A 16,749-nucleotide genomic window follows, 5' to 3' on the forward strand; every position below is an offset into this window, starting at 1 on the left:
ATACTCCAGATGTCTGGGTTGCCCAGGGAAGAACAGACACACTCATACACACTCACCCGGCCCCTGCAGCCTGGCCTGCTGCCCGGGGTCACCTGACTCCTTCGGCTGGAGGCCCAGGCAGGGAACACATGATGGACTAAGTGGGGGTTATTTGTAGATAACCACAGCCGCCCCTGCACTGGGCCCTGGCTCCTCCACTCTGGCCTCTCTGAGCAGGGTCCCTGAGGGGTGCTAATGACCAGAGATGCAGCCAGTCCAGGAGAAACCACCTTCAAGGACCCTAAGGAGGGCCCCAAGTCCAGGGCTCTGCCTCGCCTCAGCCCCTCATATTTAGACACACTCCTGCCCTCCACACTCTGGCCCTGTTAGTATCCCCCCCCTCCCCCGCACTAGCTCAATTTACTGTAATGGGTGCTTGGTGGGATTCCAATTCACCAAGCTCATTCCTGCCCCAGGGCCTTTGCATGTGCTGTGTCCAACCCACCAAGCTCATTCCTGCTTCAGGGCCTTTGCATGTGCTGTCCTCCCACACAACCTCTGTCTCATCATTCACATCTCAGTTCAGTATTACCTCCTCAGGAAGTCTTCTCAGATCACTACCAAAGAAGCCACCATATTATACCATCTTCTTACCCTATTTTGTTGCTTCAGCCCCCTCAACCCACTTGATCAGTTTTCTTATTCACTTGTTTGTCTGCCTCATCCCAAGACATAAGCCTCATGAAGGCAAGAATGTTGTTTAGTCACTGCTGTATCCTCAGGGCCCAGGACGATGGTTAAGTACCAACTAAATGTTTGCTAAGTGGATGAAAAAGCAGGTAGAACAGACACATGGACAGATGGGTGGATGGGAGGACTCTGGTTCAGGTGGTCAAACTTCCTAGAAAAAGAAACCACCTTCTTTATTGGGCAAGGTTAGCTTGAACTCCATGGTGTAGGTCCACTGCCTCCTTGTTTCAGAACTGGGAAGCCAGAGGCTCAAAGCAAGAAGCAGCTGGATGCAGGTCACCCAGCCAAAAAGGGAGTGAGTCAGGGCTAGAAGCTCTCCAGGGTGGGGAGGGGGTTGCTCTGCCCACCAGTGAGCTCAGGGCTCACAGGCCTGTCTCTGCCTATCAAGGTTTCCCAAGGAGCAAGGTCCTACACCACCACCACCCCTAAGCTGCCCCAGAGCCTTTTCAGGGCCCCAGAAGCTCACACATGATTGAACTTTGCTTTCTTAACATCTATACCACCCCCCCCAACCCTGTCCCGGGCAGGCTAACGGGTCTGGGTGAGCCAGGCCATGTCCCCCGGAATCCCCAGCCCACTGGTCACCCCTCCTCACCACAGCCTGCACCGCCAGCTCTCCTGGCTGCACCTTCTCAGAACCACCCCTTGGTCATGCAGCCCCCTACCGCCCCCCAATAAAGCAACCAACAGTGGGGCCATGAGGGTTACTTTGCAGCTGCCTGGGGGCTGACAGTGGGGTCCCCAACCTCCGGGAATCTGCTCCCTCCCTCCTATAACTCCTGCACTATCCCACACCCAGGTGCTAGGATTCCCAGAGCATCCCCCAGCAGTCCAGGCCTTTACATAGGTGGTGCCTTTTTCCGGAAGTGCCCACACCCCCTTCAGTGGGCCAGTTCGTACTAGTCTTTAAGACCTGGGTCAGACTCAATTCCCTCCTTAAGAGGCCTTTTCTACCCTTCCCACCCTAAGGAAGCAGAGCTCCCTCCCTAGCCCTGCCCCACCCCACCCTAGGTCTTTCTTCAAAGCTTCTGTTCAGCCCTGGCTGGCCCCAGGGAGCTTAGAGAGCTGAGTCTCTCCCACTACCAGACAGGGAGGGTCAGACCAGGAAGAGAACTCTGGGGTTCCCAGCGTCACCTAGTGTGGGTGTGTGTTGGGGGTTCGGTCAGGGAGGTTTCAAGAAGGACTGAGGGAGGAGAGGGGAGCAGGTCTCTGGAAGTTTGAGGCGGAAAATGAGCAGGCCCAGCCCCAGAGGCAAGCCGGGGTGGGGCAGCAGGATCTGATAGGTTACCTGCACGGGACTGGGAGGGATAAAGCATACAGATGGGAGTGTAAGGGGAACTTGGGCTATTACAGTTGAAAAAAACAAAACCAAACCAAACCAACACGACTTTATTAAATGACATGCAAAAACCATGCATGTCTAAAGTGTGTGATTCAATGCATTTGACATATGTACCTACTGGTGGAAATCATCACCTCAATCAAGATAATGAACATATATATCCATCACTCTCCCATATTTCCTTATGTGCCTTTGGAGTTCCTCCCTCCCTCCCTTCCAGTGAGAACTGGAAGAAACCTGGATGTCCAATGCTGGGGAACAGAAACCTCAGGATTCCACACTATGAAATATTACATCAGCGTTTAAAAGAAGGAGAAGATACAGTACAGATAAATCTGGAGGACATGATGCTCAGTGAAATAAACCAGTCTCAAAAAGACAGATACTGGGCTTCCCTGGTGGCGCAGTGGTTGAGTCTGCCTGCCAATGCAGGGGACACGGGTTCGAGCCCTGGTCTGGGAAGATCCCACATGCCGCGGAGCAACTAGGCCCGTGAGCCACAACTACTCAGCCTGCGCGTCTGGAGCCTGTGCTCCGCAACAAGAGAGGCCGCGACAGTGAGAGGCCCGCGCACCGCGATGAAGAGTGGCCCCCGCTTGCCGCAACTAGAGAAAGCCCTCGCACAGAAACGAAGACCCAACACTGCCAAAAAAAAAAAAAAAAAAAAAAAAGACAGATACTGTCTGATTCCACTTATAGGAGGTCCCTAGAGGAGTCAAATTTATAGAGACAGGAAGTAGAATGATGGGTGCCAGAGGTTGGGGGAGGGGGTGGGGAGTTAAGCATTTAATGGGGACAGAGTTTCTGTTTGGGGAATATGAAAAAGTCGTGGAGATTGGTTACATGACAATGTGAATATACTTAACGATACTGAACTGTGCACTTAAAAACGGTCCAGATGATAAATTCTTTGTTATATGTGTTTTACCACAATTAAAAAATTTTTTCAATTAAGAAAATATCAAATTGGGACGAGAGGAGGAGGAAAAGCTATGCTCACGGATTTGGGAGGATCACTGAGTGGAAAAAAATGAAAGCAAAATGCAGACAGATACTAATGGCCTGATAGGTAACTCAGGTAAATGGAAAACCACCAAAAGAGTTCTGTCTTTGGTAATAGCGGAGTTAGCTGCATCAGACCGGCCCTCTCAGAGATAACAGTGATAAACTCTGGGCTACATACTAAAAAACTACCTGAGGGCTTCCCTGGTGGCACAGTGGTTGAGAATCTGCCTGCTAATGCAGGGGACACGGGTTCGAGCCCTGGTCTGGGAGGATCCCACATGCCGCGGAGCAACTAGGCCCGTGAGCCACAACTACTGAGCCTGCGCGTCTGGAGCGTGTGCTCCGCAACAAGAGAGGCCGCGATAGTGAGAGGCCCGCACACCGCGATGAAGAGTGGCCCCCGCTTGCCGCAACTAGAGAAAGCCCTCGCACAGAAACGAAGACCCAACACAGCCATAAATAAATAAAAATAAAATAAATTAAAAAAATAAAAATAAAAAAACTACCTGAAAGCTCTGGTGCTGCCATGTCCTATATGGTATCCATTAGCCATATGTGGCCATTTAAATTTCAATTAATTAAAATTAAATACAATTTAAAATTCTGTTCTTCAGTTGCATCAGCAACATTTCTATACTCAATAGTCACATGTGGCTTGTGGCTACCATATTGGGCACACAATTGGTGTCGATATGGAACATTTCCATCATTGCAGAAAATTCTACTGGGCAGTACTGCTCTAGAGAGTGACCAAAGACAGGTAGAAGTTGGAGGGCAGTCTATACCTGCAGTAAGGGAACAGCACGGGACGAGTTTCCCATTTTTCACTGTTATTTACGGGAAATAGAAACTAGATTGAAAAATGAGAAGACAGAGCCCAAAGAGAGCACAACAGTTCAACAATGGAGTAGAACACGCAGGAAAGGAAAAAGCCAAAAAAAAGTCCAAATTCTATCCAAAAATGCTGTGCAAGTCTCTTGCTAACCCTTAAACCATATGCGAGGCAGACTCCAACCAGCCCGGCTAAAGCTAAAAGAAAGTAAGTTAACACCTGCCTCTCACTACAGGGAAAACAGACTTTGGAACTTGAGTCCAGACAGTTTAATTGCCTATGAAAAAAAAAAAAAAAAAAAGAATCAATGTTCTTCAGAGGACCACAACAGAATCCAGAGTGTCTACAATTTATCTTTCACAATGTCCAGCATACAATCTAATCCAAAATTACTTGACATGTGAAGAAACAGGAAAACATGACCCATACTCAAGAAAGAAGGAAATTAATGGGGACTGACCTTGAGGTGACCCAGATGTTGGAATGAGCGGATAAGGACTTTGAAGCAGCTATTGTAAATACGCTCAAGGATGTGAAGAAAAAGTACCTCCTAATGAATGAACAAATAAGAAACCTCAGCAGGGAAGCAGAAATTATAAAAATGCACCAAATGGGGATTCTAAAACTGAAAAATACAATACTTGAAGTAAAAAATTCACTGTGGACTCAGCCATGAAAAAGAATGAAATTTTGCCATTTGCAACAACATGGATGGACTTGGAGGGTATTATGCTTAGTGAAGTAAGTCAGACAAAGACAAATGCTGTATGATATCACTTATATGTGAAATCTAAAAAAACAAAATAAGCTAGTGAATATAACACAAAAGAAACAGACTCACAGATATAGAGAACAAACTAGTGGTTACCAGTGGGAAGGGGGGAGGGGCAAGACAGGGGTAGGGGATTAATAGGCACAAACTACTATGTATAAAATAAATAAGCTACAAGGATATACTGTACAACACAGGGAACATAGCCAATATTTTATAATAAGAATAAATGGAGTATAACCTTTAAAAATTGTGAATCACTATGTTGTACACCTTAAACATACAATATTGTACATCAACTATACCTTAAAAAATAAATAAATAAAATGCAATACACATGGTGCAAGGGAAAAAAAAGAAGAAAGCATTATTTATCCAGAGAAAAAGCAAAAAAAATTTTTTCCCACTGTGGGGTTGATAGCTGATTGGAGACTGTAGAAGACAGAGCTAACTAGTTTGGAGAGAGATAATAGAAAATACCGAACAGAAGAAGAGAGAAGAAAAAAAATAAAGATTAAATAAAAATGTGCATCTGGAAGTGGACAGTGGTGACTGCACAAGGTTGTGAACATACTTAACGCTACTGAGTCATGCGGTTAAAAATGCTTAAAATGGTAAATGTTTAGGTTACGTGTATTTTATCACAATTTAAAAAAATTGTACAGAGTCTCAGTGACCTTGGGACAATATCAAAAGATCCAACATGCATGCAATTGGCGTGCTCTGAGGATATGGTCCACACTCAGGAGAGTTATTCTATCGGGAGGGTGAGGGAGGACGGTGCTGGTCAGCTTGTTTTGTGATGCTCTGATTTTTACAAGAAGTATGTTTCAGGGTGACAAATTTTTTTAAAAATTGTAAAATACACGTAACATAAAAATTTACCATCCTAACCTTTTTTTAAGCGTACAGTTCCATAGCATTAGGTATAGTCATTGTTGGGCAACCATCCCCACCATCCATCTCCAGAACTCTCTTCATCTTGCAGAACTGAAACTCTGACCCCATTAAACACTAACCCCGCTTCCCCCTCTCCCAGCCCCTAGCTCCCATCATCCTACTTTCTGTCTCTACAGACTTGACTCCTCTAGGGACCTCCCATGAGTGGAATCAGACAGTATTTCCCTTCTGTGTCTGGTTTATCTCACCGAGCATCATATCCTCATGGTTCATCCATGGTGTAGCAGGTGTCAGAATCTCCTTCCTTTTTAAGGCTGAATAATATTCCAGTGTGTGCATATATTAAGGGCGACTTTTTTTTTTTTGCATTGGGTCTTCGTTGCCGCGCTCGGGCTTTCTCTAGTTGCGGCGAGCGGGGGCTACTCTTCGTTGCAGTGCACGGGCTTCTCATTGCGGTGGCTTCTCTTATTGCGGAGCATGGGCTCTAGGCGTGCAGTCTTCAGTGGTTGTGGCATGCGGGCTCAGCAGTTGTGGCTCGCGGGCTCTCGAGTGCAGGCTCGGTAGGTGTGGCGCACGGGCTTAGTTGCTCTGCGGCACGTGGGATCTTCCCAGACCAGGGCTCGAACCCGTGTCCCCTGCATTGGCAGGCAGATTCTTAACCACTGTGCCACCAGGGAAGCCCAAGGGGGATTTTTAAATAGAAAACTATATTTGTACAAGAAAAAAGAAAAGGTTTCCAATGAAGGGGTGGTTGATGAGAGGAAATAGGGGCTCAGAGGGGGCACTTCTGGCTGGCAAACAGGCCCCCATTCCCGGCTCACCATTTATGAAACTAATTCCCAGTCAAGGTCAGCCCCCAAGATGCTGCTGCTACCCACCTTCCAGGGTGGAGGGAACTGTGGGCTCCAGGTTGTACTCTGATGGCATCCCACCTCTGCCCAAACTGGTCTAACACCTGCCCTACTTCTCCCACCAGCTGGCTGCTGGGCCCCTCTGCTGCCCCCAGATGGCAGCATTCATGGAGGCGGTTTCAGGTAGAATGAAGTAGGAGCAAAAGCCAAACTGCTTCCTGGGACAGCAGGCCTTGTTCACACCCATAGCAGCGATTGTTCAACACACCGGTGTTGGTACCACCCCAGGTGTCGCCAAAGCCGCTAGCTCCAGGAAGGCCCCGTGCCAACTGCCCCAAGCGCCCACCTCCCTGCACTCCAAGGGAGATGCAGTTACTGTTCCCATGGCACGGATGAGCTGACTTATCATCCCAGGGTCACACAGCTGGTAAATGGCCCGGCTGCATGCGAACTTAGCTCAATACCACCCAGCGTTCTAGATGGACACGGGCTCACGGAACCTCAGCCCAGCAGCGGCAGCCTACGCATTCTTGGCAAACAGGACCTGCTGCCTTTATGCCTGTGCTTCTCCCCATCTCCGCTTCACTACTTTGGACTTTGCCTGGGTCACCGGTGACCGCCCCCTGGCCCAGGCCAATCCCAGTGGTCATTTCTCTGTCCATGGATTCCTGACCTCCTAGTAGTATATCTGCCCCCTTGTCTGTCTCTCCTAACAACCGTGGCATCCTGCCTAACCTAATTCAAGCTGTTTTTCTTCTCCTTTGGCCCTAAATGGTGCCAGTCCTGCACCCTCTCATACCAGCTTTTCTCCCTGGGAAATCTCACCCACCCGGAAGCCACAGTCGGTGTGCCTGTGCCTTGGTTTTCCAGATTCCTGCAGTTGCCAGGTTTCTCCCCTGATGCCAAACTGGCTAACCCAACACCGCCTGGCTGTGCTTCGCACAGATATATCACACTCAAGTTATCCTCTACCCTGAGCATGCTTCTTGGCTAAGATCCCACCATGCACCCAGTCTTTGGGGACGGGAATCTGGGAGTCATCCCAATCCCTCCTCACCACCCCCCATCACCCCGGACATTCCGCTACTCACCAGGTCCCACAATTGCATCCATCTCCCCCATAACAATCAAGCGAGTCCCTTCCCTGCTCAATTCCCACTGACGAGGCCCCGTCTCTCATCTCAGTCATTGTGGTCACCTCTGCCCTGGTCTCTCTGCCTCCGGGTTTTGCCCAGGCTGCCTCTCTCCATCCACATCTCCTTCCCCGAAAGAGAAAGCCAGCGTTGGAGAGGGCGTGGAGAAAAGGGAACCCTCCTACACTGTTGGTGGGAATGTGAATTGGTGCAGCCACTATGGAGAACAGGTAGGGAGGTTCCTCAAAAAACTAAAAATAGAGTTACCAGATGATCCAGCAATCCCACTCCTGGGCATATATCTGGACAAAACTATAATTCAAAAAGATACATGCACTCCTATGTTCATAGCAGCTCTATTTACAATAGCCAAGACATGGAAGCAACCTAAGTGTCCATCGACAGATGAATGGATAAAGAAGATGCTGTACATATATACAATGGAATATTATTCAGCCATAAAAAAGAATGAAACATTGCCATTTGCAGCAACATGGATGGCCCTTAGATTATCACACTAAGTGAAGTAAGTCAGACAAAGACAAATATTATATCACTTACGTGTGGAATCTAAAAACAATGATACAGATGAACTTATTTACAAAACAGAAACAGACACACACATAGAAAACAAATTTAGTTACCAAAGGGGGAAGGGGTGGGGGGAGATATAAATTAGGAGTTTGAACTTAGCAGATACAAACTACTATATATAGATAAACAACAAAGACCTACTGTATAGCACAGGGAACTATATTCAATATCTTGCAATAAACTATAATGGAAAAGAAAAAAAAAAAGAGAAAGAGAAAGCCAGCTTCTCAGCATCATGTGCAGACAGTGGCCATAAAACAAACAAGGAAAATAAGATGACATTTGGTCCTGGCTGGTACTGAACTCCGGAGAGCCTGCCAGCCCAGGTCTGAGCCCTCCTTGTTCAAGGGAAAGTTGGCAAGTGCCTGTCGCCTGAGCCTTAAAGACACAGGGGCAGCAATGGGAGCCTTGGGCCTCGATGTCCTCAAAAGGGGGTGATTCTCCTGTGAACAACCCCGGCACGTGGGCTGTCCTTGCGATTTCAGATTAGCAAAGTTCTGCCCCAAGAGGTCACCAGTGGCTGGCGTCTGGGAGGTGATGGGGGCTGGGAAGCACGGCTGGGTAACGGTGTCTTCAGGGGGTCGGGGTAGAGCATGTTGGGGTGGGCAGCCTGATCTGGGAACTACCGGCTTGGGCAGGAATTTGGGGACACACAGCCCAGGGCTGGGACAGGACCAGAAGATCTTCTTTTTCTGGATGGGGGACTCGGAGAAGGCATTGTTTGAGAAGGAAGAGGGGTGAGGATGGATGGGGAGAGGGTGTGGCCTCGAGAGCCGGGAGCCCCAGTACCCCCTGACTTGACAGGCAGCTGAACACAGGCCTGCAGACCTGTCAGGGTCCCAGAGGACAGAGGCTAACCGTGAACTTCAGAGTAAGCCAGCCTGGGAGGATCTGCTCCTGGCGGGTGGCCTCAGGCTAGCAGCGCCTTCACTGAAGGAGTTATCACTCCAGTGCCTGCCTGCCCAGTAGGTAGGGCGGGGAGCCAAGCAGGGCACGTGTGAGATGGCTCATCAGGGGTGGCGCAGGGAAGGGTCCCCAGGGGGAGTCTGTCCGTGGGCCCTTTAAGAACCAGGGGTGTTTGCGTAACTGGAGACTAAGCACTTCCTCTTCCCCATCCATCCCTCTCTCAGCAACCCCACAGAGGCTCACTCTACAAGCCTGTCCCTCCCCCTACCCTGGAGAGGGGGCCCGCATGGGGGGCACCCCTCCCTCTGCGCCTGGCACTCATCACCAAGGTCTTTGTGATCTGGCCCTGCCCACGCCCCCTCTACCCTGCTGACCTCCTGCAGCCACCAGACTCCCCGGTTCTCAGCCTAGTGTCCATGGCCTGATTCCCAGGGTCTGTTCATATCTCAGAAACATCGCTGTAATGCAGTACCCAGATGCCTAATTTTTTTTTTTTTTTTGGCCATGCTACTCGGCTTGCAGGATCGAAGTTCCCCGACCGGGGATCGAACCCAGGCCCTCGGGAGTGAAAGTGTGGAGTCCCAACCACTGGACCGGCAGGGAACTCCCAATGCAATAACTTTTGTCTAGGCTTGTTTCCTCCACCTGGATCACTATTCATCTTCCCCTAACCTTTCAAGTAAGCAGCTTGCCTGTCACTGCTTCCAGGAAGTCTTCCAGGACTGCAACGCTGGGTCGGAGAGCCTGTGGTCCCTCTGTTTGGCCCAGGTTATTCTGCATTGTAACTGCCCAGGGATGTGTCTGTCTCCCCAGTGGAGAGAGGGATCTGGAGGGGAGGCAGTCAACAAATTCCACTTCCTGTGGGTGTCTACCACCAGCTCCAACTCAGGCCTCAAGCTCAAATATTACCTCCTCAGAGGAGCCAAGTTAAATCAGCATGGGTAAGGCAATGGAGAATGTCTAGGCAAAATACAAACAAATGCTGGTAACATTTACAAAGGGGAGTGATTAGAGAATATTTCAGTAATCAGAGGGAGACAGCTAGCCTCTGTTTCTCTGTAAAGAACTACTCTGAATGAAAGCCATGGCTGCAGTGATGGTTTCTAAATATTCTGTGACCAATCTCTAGGTAATATATGAGCAAGGCTTGTATGCAAATGCCTCATGTCCTTTTTATTTTTTAAATAAATTTATTTATTTAATTTATTCATTTTTGGCTGCGTTGGGTCTTCGTTGCTGCACGCAGGCTTTCTCTAGTTACAGCGAGCAGGGGCTGCTCTTTGGTGTGGTACGCGGGCTTCTCATTGCAGTGGCTTCTCTTGTTGCGGAGCACGGGCTCTAGGCGCGTGGGCTTCAGTAGTTGTGGCACGCAGGCTCTGTAGTTGTGGGTCGTGGGCTCTAGAGTGCAGGCTCAGTAGCTGTGGCGCACGGGCTTAGTTGCTCCGTGGCATGTGGGATCTTCCCGGACCAGGGCTCGAACCCATGTCCCCTGCACTGGCCACCACTGTGCCACCAGGGAAGCCGTCTCGTGTCCTTTTTAGACTTCCCAAGGTCCGAAGGCATGACTTTTCAGCGAATTCCAAAATTTCATTTGGTTCATCTCAGAGTCCTGGCTGAATACTGTCATAGGTTGAAACAGGCAAGCACCTGCAGCCTATTTGGCTACCAGAAGTCACCGCAAGCATGTTCCTAATTTTATCAACTCAAGCACCGAGACTTTCATGCTGTACCCCTGGAAAAGATCCTGAAAATCCTTAACCCTCAGAGTCAACTTCACCGAAGGACCCACAACTCAGGTTTGCTCCCTGGGCTCTTTATACAGGCTCTGAGGTCAAATAAATGCATCCTGTTCCATAAACTGCAACATGTGTGTGGAGTCATGTGAATTTGGTTGTGTAAAAAAGGCGACTGTTTCAGAATTCAGAGTCACTACTTTGCCAGTGAGAAGAACTACGTTAGAGGAAGCAGACACCTGAGGACAGCCTGACACCCCCTCCAAGAACTGCCTTAAAATCTGAGGCTCAGGGACTTGCCTGGTGGCGCAGTGGTTAAGAATCTGCCTGCCAATGCAGTGGACATGGGTTCGAGCCCTGGTCCGGGAAGATCCCACATGCCGTGGAGCAACTAAGCCCGCAAGCCACAATTACTGAGCCCATGTGCCACAGCTAGTGAAGCCCGTGCGCTTAGAGCCCGTGCTCCACAACAAGAGAAGCCACCGCAAGGAGAAGCCCACGCACGGCAACGAAGAGTAGCCCCCACTCGCCGCAATTAGAGAAAGCCTGCGCGCAGCAACAAAGACCCAAGCAGCCAAACATAAATAAATAAATAAATTTATTAAAGAAAAAAAAAAAGAGAGATGAGGGAGGAGGCCGTGGGGATAGAGCATTCTAAGAAGTGGGAACAGCCTGTGCAAAGGCCCTGAGGCAGGACCAAGCCTGGTTGATTCAAGGCATAGAAGACGAGGCCCCTGGGGCTGGAACAGAGCGGGGGAATGAAGAGAGGCAAGGGCAGGGAGGTGACAACCTTATATTTAGATCTGCCCTAGCCAACAGCTCAGATGGAGAAATGACACCCAGAGGCTGACATTTCCAGAGCTTGTCCTGCTTGCTCTCCCCTCCTGTCACTGCCGTTGTCCCCTGCCATCTCCCGATAGGTTAGCCTTGATCCAGCTGTGGCCCCATCACTCCTGCCAGGATCACGGTCAAAGCTGAGCCAAGAGGACTTCCCTGGCAGTTAAGACTCCGCGCTCCCAAAGCAGGGGGCACGGGTTCGATCCCTGGTTGGGGAACTAAGATCCCGCATGCCGTGGGCAGCGCAGCCTTAAAAAAAAACAAAAATGCTGAGCCAGGGCCAAAGGGAGGTGCCCTTAGGTGCACCCATCCCCAATTTGGAGGGGGTCGGGGAACGGTCCTGGCCACAGTGTCTGGGCTCAACAGAGCCACTGATCTAGGTGCCGGCACCCAAGTGTCCGAATCCCCTCTGTGAAGCCTTTGAAACTGGAGGGGTTTGGTGCATACCTGGATGAGTGGGGGTGGGGTGGGTGGGAAGGGTGAGCAGGCCCAGGTGACCAGGTCCTTGTCCACAGGGGTGGGGGGTGGGATGGGGAGGGATGCTGAGTCTTTTCTGCTACACCTGGAAAGGGAGTGACAGCAGGCTGGTGGAGGAGCCATCCTCAAAACACACCTGCTCTGGTTTTTGCTGCTCATCTTCAAGGCCCAGCCAGGCCCCTGCCTACCATCTCCTGTCACCTCCCTGAGAACATCCTGCCCCAACACCCAGCTCTGGGCTCTGCTCCTCCTCCTCCCTGGCCCCCTTCTCTGTCTCCATCAGCGCCCTCTCCCTGGCTACTTCCTTCCATTCCCTCCAGCCCCTCCAGGGAGCCCCTCAGGTCAGCTGAGCCCCCCACCACGTGCAGGAGGAAGGGGAGAAGCTTTGCCCACCAGGAAAGGGCTGGCCTTCTCTTCCTTCCTCTTGCCAGCCTCTTCTGCCTTCAGGGTGCACTGACCACTCCACACAGGGGACAACACACCAAAGCAACACCCCTGCAAACCATGCAGCAGTGGGGCCCAACAACCTTGCACCCCTCAAGCAAGGGCCCAACCAGGGTCTGCAGTTGTTGGATTGAGGGGCCCTGAGGACCCTCAGTCTCTTCCTCTGCCCCTCCCCCCACTCTCCCCCTGGCTCACTCTGCTCCAGACACAGCGGCCTCTCGGCTATACCTCCAACATGCTAGGCCGGGTCGTGCCTCAGGACCTTTGCACATGCTAGTCCCTCTGCCTGAAATGCTCTTCCTCCAGATGTCCACCTGGCTGGCTCCTTCTCATCCTTCAGGTTTCTTCCCTCTCCCGGCTGCCCCCCTCCCAGAACGTCGGCTCCATCCATGAGGCGGGGGGTGGGGGCAGGCAGCAGAGAAGCTTGATTTTGTTCACTGCTAGTCCCCAGTGCCTCCCAGCACAGGTGCTTCACAAGTACGTGCTGAATGAATCAATGACAGGGTGGGAGGGAGCTGGGGCCAAGCACAGGGTAGGGGGGGGATCCTCAGGGGGTCGCTGGCAGGGGCCTGACCCCTCGATACAGTCATGGGGCCCTGAAGCAAAATATGGTTTGGGGAGCCTAGGAGGAACTGGGGAGAGAGGTGAGATCCTGCTGGTTCGGTGTGGAGAACTGGTGTGACAGGATCATATTAATTAACAAAGGTACAAAGGTCAGACTGAGGAAGGAGAAAGGTCTCCTCTATGTCAGTCTGGTCAATCTGACCAGGCTGGGTCTGAGGGGCCGATTCAAGGATAGCAAAAAGAAGCCCAGCCTGAATGGCTTGGGCATCGGGGAAGGAATGGCAACCAAATAAGGGAGTAAGACCCCTGCCATGGGGAGAAATTATTCAAGCAGGGGATTCAGAGACATGGCTGAGACTGACTTCATCTTCCACTTTGAAGCCCTTGCTCCCTTGGCTTCTGGTTTGCCACCCACTCCTGGTTTCTTTCCTTCCACCCTCTCTCCAATCCATCCCACCAGGGTGGGGATGTCTCCCAAGCTCTAGGCACCCCCCGCACCTGGTCTCCACCTGGGTGTCTAGTGGCATCACAATTTCCAGATGCTGCGCAATAGACTGCTGACTTGCGCCTGAACCTGCTGCCCCATCAGTGGCTACTACATCCCCACCCCATCCTCAACTTCAAGTCTATCCAGGATCCACCCACTTCTCTCATCCACACCTCCACCTGGTCCAGCCTCATCAGGGTCTGGACCAGTGCAGTCACTCCCATGCTGATTTCCTGGCTCCTGCCTGCAGCTCCTCCCATGTATGCTGTGGTGCTTCCCCTCCACATCTTTGTTCACTGGTCTCTCTGCCCATGAACTCTTAAAAATCCTTAGTAACCTGGCAGATGGTCACCTCCTACAAGAAGGCTTCCCCCACCCTTCCAGAGGCTGAATCAGGTCACTTCTCTGGGCTCCCCCTGCTTCCACCCGGGCATCCCCTCTGCTTTCCCAGGTGCTTATTACCAGCCGGACACCTCTCAGGTGATGACTGTTATTATTCCCATGTTTTAGGTAAAGAAATTGAACCAGGAGGTGAAGTCACTAGCCTGAGAGCACTACATTCAAACTGGCAGGACAAGGTCAGAGGCAGCTTCCAGACAGCCGGAAAGGGGAAAGCCTGTGGTACCCAGATAAGAGAGGAGCGTGCCCCCTGGTGCCTGCTTTCCTGTGGGCATCCCAGGGGTGGTGGGAGGAGTGAGCCCTAGCCGGCTCCCCACGGCCAACTACACTCATCCCAGCGGCTCCTGTGCCCAGTGACCACTTCACGCCAGGCGCTGGGCCAACTGAACACTTTACACGCCTAAATCACTCAGTCTGCAGACTGTGGGTTCTGGAGGTGGATGCACTTATGCCTTCCTCCCATTTCTCAGAGCAGGAAATGGAGACTCACCGGGCCCAGAACTCCCACCAGTGCAGCAGCCCTCCTCCATCCCCCGAGGCGTAAGGCTGCCCCTGGGATTGGCCAAGCCCTTTCCTATTTCATAGCCGAGACTTCCATTGATCAGAACAACACTCCCAGATACAGGTACTATTGACCCATTTTATAGATGGGCAAACTGAAGTCCAGAAAACTTTCTCTGGGGCCCCAAGGCCAATTCAATGACCAAGGCTCCCAGCTGGGAGTAGGTGAGCTGGGAGGGCAGGCAAGGAAGGTCCCAACTGCCTCCTCCCTGCAGCCTGGCTGGGCCTGCAGGGACCCAGCTGCACTGAGTGAGGCTCTGGGCACTCCCACCACTGCCAAGTTTATTCACAGCAGCTCCTTCTGGAAGGGGGCTGAGTTGAAGCTAGGGACTCGGGGTGGGGGGGGGGGGCTTCAAAGACAACCCTACCCTCCAGAATTTCTATTTCAGGTAGCCCCATACAACAGATCCAGGTTGCCCCCTTGCACTCAGTCACGTTGGACTTGGCCTGGGTTCAGAGTCAGGTCCTCAGGCACCTTCCCCCTCAGGTGGTATCTCACAGGTTGTGGAAATCGGACTCAGTCACAACTGCTTCACACCCTCAGATCTGTTTCTCCCTCAGTTTTCCTACTTTCCACACTCCCAGCTGCCGGTGCCAGAAATCTCTTCCACGCACTTTCCTTCCTGCCCCACTTCTGAGCAGGCAGGGAATGCAGGCCATGTTCTTCTGACAAAAAGAACCCAAATTCACCCACTTTCCATCCCCCCTCTTCCTGTCGGGTCCAAACCAGCAGCCTCCTCCAGGGTCTCCTCCGGTCTCTTTTAGCCACAGCAGCTGCTGGGTCTTCTTAAGACACAAGTGGACCCGGTCACTCACTGTGTTCTAAGCCTCCGTGGTCCCCACAGACTTGAAAACGGAATCCACATCCTCCTCGTTATCTTCGTGGCCCAGGGGCCGACCTCTTCTCACCTCGGTTCCCCGGCTCACTGCACTTCAGCCATGCTGGCCTCTTTTGCGCTCGGCAAGCACACCAGTCTGGGCCCTGCCTCAATCTTTTGCTGTTTTCTGGGCCTAAAAAACCCTCGCTGGCTGATCCCCTCAGGCCCGGATGACACCTTCTCCGAGAATGCCTCCCTGACCCTAACCCATCTCCCAGATGTGTTGTCTTCCCCGCACTTAGCATGGCTGGAATGATCTGTGTCTGTTACCGCGGGTCCCAGCCGTCTACGCGGCCGGGCTGCGGACTCCGAGGCCAGGGCCCCGGCTGCATCCCCAGACCTGGCACGTCGGCGACACCCCGTAGGTATGGATTCTCTGGTGACGGACCGACACCCCCTGTCGCGCTCCTCGCGTTCACACATCCGTATTCCCCCGCGTCACCGTGCTAGGCTCGTCCCCACTCCGGCCCGCCCGTTACGCAGCCGCGTCCTCGGGCGCTCGCGGCGCCCGGGCCCTCGGGGGAACTGGGCTCTATCGGGAAGGCGGCCCGGGCCTGGGACCAGATGGGAAGCCCCGAGAGGCCGTCCCGGGCGAGTTGATGGGGCACTGCATGCGTCTGGGGGCCGCCGCGGGCGCCATGGCCTTGGAGGCGGGGCCGGAGCTCTCCGCGAGAGTGGCGTTCCGGTCCGCGTTCGGGGCGCGGGGGGTTCGCTTACCTGGGGTCTCAGGCGGCCGGGCGCACCGGGGGCCGGTGGCGGGGCGGGGGACACCGCGCCTGGCGCAGATGCAGAGGAGAAGGAGACGCGTACTGCCCGCACGACGCAGGCGGACTCTGCTCCGGGCACCGCCTCGGCCGGGGGCGGGGAAGCAGGCTTTAGGGGAGCGCGGGGCGGGATCGGGGGCGGGGCCTAGAGGGCGGAGCCGGGGCGGGGACCGGTTGAGCCCTGCTGGGCGCGGGGTCCTCCGGAGCTCGGCCCCTTCCGTGCGACTAGGCAGCTTCCTGGACCCCCTCCCTGCGCCACAGGGCCCCGCCTCCAGCCCCGCCCCGCCCCGAGGCGTGCCGTGGAGGAATCCAGCCGCAGGTTTCTTGCTTGTGCTTTATCTCTTGCCTTTGAACCTAGCACCATCCGCTGAGCGCTCAGTCAGCCCCGGTTTCTCTTACGTTCGCTGCAGGTCCTCCCCAGCCCCCTCCCGGGTCCCCTCTTCTGGCGCGGCTCTGATCCATCCGCGCATCTGCCAACACACCACGGACGTCCTGATCCGCCTGAGCGCACCGCTGGGCGTTGTGGCGGAGGCCCGGACTC

The 16,749-nt window shown here is 52.7% G+C and overlaps 1 protein-coding gene across 3 annotated transcripts in view; it reads right to left on the reverse strand.

Annotated features, from left to right (window-relative positions):
* The window catches only part of CERS4 (ceramide synthase 4), a 33,362-nt gene extending 16,953 nt beyond the window's left edge, over positions 1-16,409 (reverse strand). For 2 of the 3 annotated variants that reach the window (XM_068537090.1, XM_068537092.1), the window contains exon 1: positions 16,162-16,409. The gene's annotated coding sequence lies outside the window, so the exon portion shown is untranslated. The remainder of the gene's footprint in view (positions 1-16,161) is intronic. The other variant, XM_068537091.1, reaches the window with a different exon arrangement.
* Positions 16,410-16,749: the final 340 nt, after the last annotated feature.

The sequence above is a fragment of the Eschrichtius robustus genome, chromosome 2 (assembly GCF_028021215.1).
Source record: "Eschrichtius robustus isolate mEscRob2 chromosome 2, mEscRob2.pri, whole genome shotgun sequence".
Taxonomy (NCBI): Eukaryota; Metazoa; Chordata; class Mammalia; order Artiodactyla; family Eschrichtiidae; genus Eschrichtius; species Eschrichtius robustus.